The following is a 6,756-nucleotide window of genomic DNA, read 5'->3' on the forward strand; positions in this document are numbered from 1 at the left end:
TCTCATCCGAAATATCCATTACAAAAAGTCAATTTTTTCTAAAAAAAATTCTAGACAGGCATTAAAAATTATTCAAGCAATATCAACAAGCAAAGAAAAATATTTTTGTGCTCCAATTATTCAAGACATAATTGATAAGAATGCTCCAAAAAACATCACAGCTAAAATTAAGAAGAAAAAATAGGGTTGGAAATTAATTGAAAACTCTTTTTAAAGATGAAAGAGAAATCCTTATCAAATAAATTTTGAATGTGGTTCTTTTTACAAGGCGCCAATTGTCCAGTTGGTAAGGTCGATTGGTAGTTGAAGCTAAGAGACATGGAATCAAGTCCCACATGCACTTAGGTTAGGGGTTATGGGTTTAGGATATGGGCCATCCTCATTTTGTAGCACCATGGAGCCAAAAAAAAAGAAAAAAGGAAATGTAATTCTTTTATTTCAAGTGTTGTTTAAATGAACATACCCTCAAAAAGATTGATAAAATTCAAAGTCAATTCTTTTGAGGCCCAAGAGAAAGCAAGGAGCAATTGTAGGATAAGTTAGAAAAGGCTTTACAAATTAGTGACCTTTACTTTTGAAAATCTATAATAAGTATTTTTTCCCTTTGTGTTAATACTTTCGTATTTGAATTTGAGGGAAATCAAGTATTTTGTTGATTGTTTAAAATGAGATCAAAATAGGACAAATCGAGCCCTCCATTGTTAACTTCCTAGTGAATTGTATAAGAGAACATAAATGAAATTCTTTTATGCATCTTAAATAACTACACATTTCTGATTTCTTTTTATTTTGAGAACTCACAACGTGTCTAAAAAAATAACTATAAACTACAGAACTTAATGAGTTGTATTTGAAATTGCATGGAGTATTTAGTTGGACAAATTTGACTACTCTAGACAATTGGAGCTTTATACATGCTGATTTGTAGATGAATTTCATTACTTGGAATCTATAAGGAGTGGCAATAAATCTCTGGCTTTTAAAATTTTCTTGACTTAAAATACCCCTTTCTTTTAATTTGGTCTCTCTCTCTCTCTCTATTATGAGGATATAAATTGTAAATTGAATATTGTGAGCATCGGAAAACCGGGCTCACTTACCACTTGGGCTAGAAATGGAGTTGCCGCCCATCATATTAAGAAATGGAGGTGATGGGACCTTCGAGAAAAGCATCAAAATCATTTTTACTAAATAATGACTCCAAAGCCCAAGGCACTAGTCCAACCAGTCAGGGTAAGACTCAAATGGGAGAGGGAAGGTGTTAGGCACCCCTCTCCTAGGTCTGAAAGGTGGGGCCCACATGGTATCCTAATCAAGCATAATAACAATCAATTAACCAAATGAAAAATACAATAACAATAAATCTACCCAACTGAATTCCAACAATTACTAAACTTATTAAAATAATTGAGCACAAAGAAACTATAATCTAATTAACACATGGACGCAAGGAAACAACCAAAACGGAGAAACTAGATTCAAACTCCGTTAACTGCATTTGGGAATCGCATTCCCTATTTTAGAAAATTACATTTTCAATGATTATTCTTGAAATAAAACCGGACCAGATCTGAAACCAAAGGAAGGGAGAGGGAAATATCTATATGGAATCAAAAGTAATTCACAATGTAGGTGTTCATGCCCAAAGATGATACCAAATCTGCCTCCACTAAAGATAACATTGCGAATGTTGAGGCAGGATCAGCAAGAATGGTTCTTCAGTAAGAACCAGGGATTCTTCACCAAGAATCGAGCAAGGTGGTGTGAGCACAACTTCTGATTGTTTCTTCACCAAGAAACACTATCAAGAACACTTCTTGATCACTCCAGTAGGTGGAGAACGAACCAGGATGGTGCCAAGAACTTAGGGAGACAAAAGACTGTAGAGAGGAGTGTGTTCTCTTTGTGGATTTCGCCCCCTATTATTATGAATGAGATTTCCTAATCTAAATCTTGTATTTAGATCTGGACTCTCAAGTTGATAAGACCTATCTTATCCAACTGCTAATCTTAGTCAGATTATAAATCCAAAATTGGCCCAATTTAATTAAACCATTTAAGCCCAGTTCGAAATGGGCTTTAGGCCCACCAAGTCATATTGCTTACTTAACCCATTAAGTGCTGGCTAGTTTAGTTCTCTTTGTATGGCATGGGACCCTAGTATTGATCTACACATCAGCCACATGGGTTCAGTCCAACCTACGTCACAGTGAACCCCTGAGTCCATCAACATGGGCTCTTAATGAGCCCAGCATTTACACTAAATGGTCCTTGGGTTGAGACATCTTGTGAAAACCTAAGGACTATGGGCAGATGCAAGATTAGCCCATAGGTATTACCCTCAATGGCCTTACACTTAACCTCTCAGCCCATAATGATCAAACATTGCCCGACAAGAAAGGACCTCTTTCTCGGCTGCAAGGTATAGGGCTACACTCTCTACTCACATGGATCCCGGGAATTGAGACCTTTTGCAAACCAATTTGAAACCATAATATATAAGTATACCTCTATATAAATATATTTTACAAAACCAAATTTCAAACATATTTGAAATCCACACTATCGGTAGTTTAGGTTTCCATCAAAGAGAGTGCATTTCGCCGAACATTCACTTTGTCTGATAAAGGGCCTGATCTTGTCACTATGATCACCCACTTAGGTGAATTCTTGGACTGCCCCAACATACTTAGGTTTTGACCTGGTAAAGGATCTCACTGATTGGCATATCAAACATAGCCCAATCCATAACCTAGTGTAATACCATAATCGAGTCTAGGGGTCAGGTGTAACATTCCAGTTTTTCCCATCTATCTCCAAGGTCCAAGGCATTACTGGAATTTGGTCCAGTTCAGGGTTTCAAGAAAACCCACAGTGTATGCACCTCAGGTCTCACCCTAGCAGCTGAGACAAGCCACCCCGACCAACTTGATGGCACATCAGTGTCAGCCTTGGTAGGATAAATCTCCATAGATCTATCCAATGGCTGTAAAGATTCTAAACTAACACGAGTCTCATAAGTGTCCAATTTAAGGGTATTACATAGAAACATACCATAACAACATGAATCAATTATGCACTTTATTCATTTATAGTAAATGGCAATAAGTACATCTATCCAATGGTTATGAAGATTTTAAACTAACACGAGTCTCATAAGTGTCCTGTTTAAGGGTATTACACAGAAACATACCATAACAACATGAATCAATTATGCACTTTATTCATTTATAATAAATGACAATAAGTACATCAATCTGATTGGAGCTAAGGGCATACACTATCTAACACAAACGATAATGATTATTGGTTCGGGCAGAGATATAATAAAGAGAGAATAGGGGATGGGGATCAAGAAAAGAGTGGGAAAACAATGATAGGATAAGGAGGAATGATGGAAGGTTATGAGAAAATGAGAGACGTATGGAAGGAAGATCACCACTACTGTGGAAGTTGCAGCAGTGACGGTGAAGTTTAGATCGAGAGTAGGGGAAGGAGAGGTGTTTGAACATAGAAATGAAGAGGAAAAAAGATGGGACAGAGGTCCATAGCAGGAAATCTTACTAGGTTTTGTCATTGTGGGTGCAGATATGCCATTACAAAGAGTTGCAGCAGTAGTAACGAAGTGGGGAGCAGAGGTAAAAGGGAGGGAAAAGAAGAAGAAGAATATCAAAGAGAGAGAGAGAGAGAAAGAGAATGAGAGCAAGGGAAAAAGAGGGGAAGATCAGTGTTGAGAGGAAAAGGTGGCCACTGCTTTGGTTCAGCGTTCAAATGAGAGAGACAGTGAACAGTGGATTAGTGGATTAGCCAAAATGGGATCTTTTTAGATAGAAGGGTAAATGAGGGTATTTTTTAATGAAATTTCACAAGATGGGGTTTTGGGCATTCTGAGTTGATTGGAAAAGTTAGATTGGTTTAGGTGTATTCAGATCAAGTGGATATGGGTTGTGGGTGTGAGAATGGTCAAAATGAAATCTTTGTTTGATGGACGGATGAACGAAGGAATCTTGGGTTCAAATTTCATGGGTAGGTGTTTTGGGATGTCACAGGTCTAATGGTTATGTCTGATCTATTGGTTGAGATGTAAGTGAGGGTGGATTGGGCCATCGGATAGGTATCGAGCAAGTTTAACAATAAATCTAAGGGCTCTCAGGGTGAAATTTGGGCTTTCTAGGTTTTTGGGTGTTTTGGAGAGGTTGAAAGGGTCTAATCGGGTGCTTGGGGTGAATTGGAGGTTCAAGCAGTGGACCGAGCAAAAATCAGGTGCTAACAAATACTATTTTTCGTTTTATTCTATTCTCTCTCATTAAGTCTCATATTTAATGTTAACTTCCATTCTCTCTCATTAGGTCATATGTTTAATGTATTTTTGTTTCTCATCATTAAATTTCACTAATTAAATTCATAAATAACAATTTTAACAGTACAAAAACTTATATATTCAAAATCAACTTGGAAACAAAACCGGTTTTTACGTATGATAATGTGAAGAATTTTTATTAATGATAAAAAGGGAATACAAAATTTAAAACTGCCTTAGCAATGAAGCCACTTTCATGTTTGTTAAATGATGGGAATGCAAAAATTATGAAAGGAGAAAATTAATGTATATTCCATCACCCTACTAAACAAATCAAATGATTGAAGGATTTGATTAGCTAGGTCACCACGTTGTTGGCCAAGTCAATGGTTATTTACAAACAAGCAATTTGGTAGAAAATTATCCTAAAATCTTGGTCAAGTAACAATTCAATTAGTCTAATCAGTGTTTAGGCAAGCAATAGTTCAATTAGCACAATAAATTAAAAATATTGGTATAAGCTATAGAGTAATAAGATTTGATACAATTTTTTAGGTTGAAAGGCAATAAATCACCAATATATATACAATTATTGTTGTTGTTATCATTTGAAATTGCCACGTGTACATTTACTAATATTAATAGACACCAAGATTACATGAAAAACCCCTCAATTTGAAGGTAAAAACCATGAGACCAAAGTCCAATTATATCCCACTGTCAACAATAATAATATAGTACAATAATCTCTCCAGCAACAACGAAAGCCATACACATTAAGAGTAATTAATAATCTCTCTTGGATATCACAAACAACTTTGCTAATAAGTGGATCACAAGAGAAGATGGAGAAATCTCACCAAATAAATTGATAACCAACATTGTCATGAGTTGTGGAATGATACTCATAAACCCAACCCAACTTATTGGAAAGTGTGTCCTTATTGTGTAGAGTGCCTTGTGTTCTTCTAACTCTAAGATAAAACCCTTGTTGTTTTCCTTTCTTTTGTTCATTAAGCCAATGTGCCACATGGTTAATAGGACCATGCATGGTGGAAGGAATCAACCACAACCACACAGTTACTAGGCCGTTGGAGGGAGATTCAAAATTTCAAGAATCTCTCTTCCCTCTCTTGTTTTTGTCTTTTCCTCTTTCCACCCTTGAGTGCATGGGAAGACTCCTTGTCCCGCATTGCTTGGGAAAGGAGTGAAAGTAGAGTGTATTAGTAGTTTTGCCCTGTCTATGGGTAGGAAACCATAGGAGGATAGCACTATAGATATTCCATGCATGTGAGGAGGGTTGGGGGTGCTTTTTACACGTGCATGCCATGTCGAGCCAAGCCGGGCCGGGTTGGGGCATGGGCGAGGGCGCAGGTGTGGGTGCGAGTACAAGTACGTGTACGTGTATGCATGCATGTTACACCGAATCACTTTTTGCTTTTAACCGGATTTGATTTTCGAATTAAACGGTTTTGTGTCCATTCAAATAGATGTCTGTTCGAATTTCAAACTTAATGTTTTAAAACGTTTTCTCTTTCCTTGTTTGTATCTCTTCCTCTCTGTGCCTCTTCGAACAGGTGCACTGTTCTGAAGAGGCTTCTGTCTGAAAGGACACCTTTGTGTCCATTCGAATTTGAGAATACTCTATCAAAGGAGTGTTGGATGACCTAGTTTTTATCAATCAATTTTTGACCCTCTATCTTCTCTACATGTCTAAACATCAGTCTTCTATGGTTTGCGGAGGTCTGGTAAGCGAGTGCACACCTACTACTAGCCTGTGGGTTGTTTTATCTTGGCAACCAATTTGCAATCACTCGGCTGCACCATAGGGGGCAAATGCGGTTTTAAGGAGAGTGACCAAGTGGCTCAACTCAGCCCTCCTTCTCCCTGCAATTCCCAATTCCAAGTTTCTGCAACAACATCACAACACTGCAAGTTCAGTTTGGAAAGTGATTATCGATAAATTCCATTCTACCTTCTTTATTGTCTTTATAACATAGGCTGAGTTGAAAAAACTCTTCTCTCGGCTGTTTTACATATTTTCGTTTCAAGCCAAGAAGCACCAAGAGTAAAGATACCCAAGAATCTTATTCTAAAAGAAAATTGGTGTTTCTCCCCTTTCATTCCACATATTGTGTTCATAAATGTACATAAACATAATCTGAAGCATGAGAAACTTTTTGAATATAATCTCTAAATGTCCCCAATGAAGGCACTATCTGTGCTAGTTGGTTCAAAGGCGTAGGGCCATAAGAGGGGAGTAGGAGTTGCCACCTGATTTTTGAATAAAAAATTAAGAAAAATATGTAGAAATAAGAAATGGGGGATTTTGAAAATCTTTTCTACATTTGGTTTATATGCAAATGCAAAAATGTATGTTACATAAGTGTGTTTGAACGGTTCAGTTGAATGCAAACTGGGATTGAATTTCAAGATCCAAATGCATTCATTTAGTT

The sequence above is a fragment of the Nelumbo lutea genome, chromosome 7, assembly GCF_056320005.1.
Source record: "Nelumbo lutea isolate HS-2025 chromosome 7, American lotus-T2T, whole genome shotgun sequence".
Lineage (NCBI taxonomy): Eukaryota > Viridiplantae > Streptophyta > Magnoliopsida > Proteales > Nelumbonaceae > Nelumbo > Nelumbo lutea.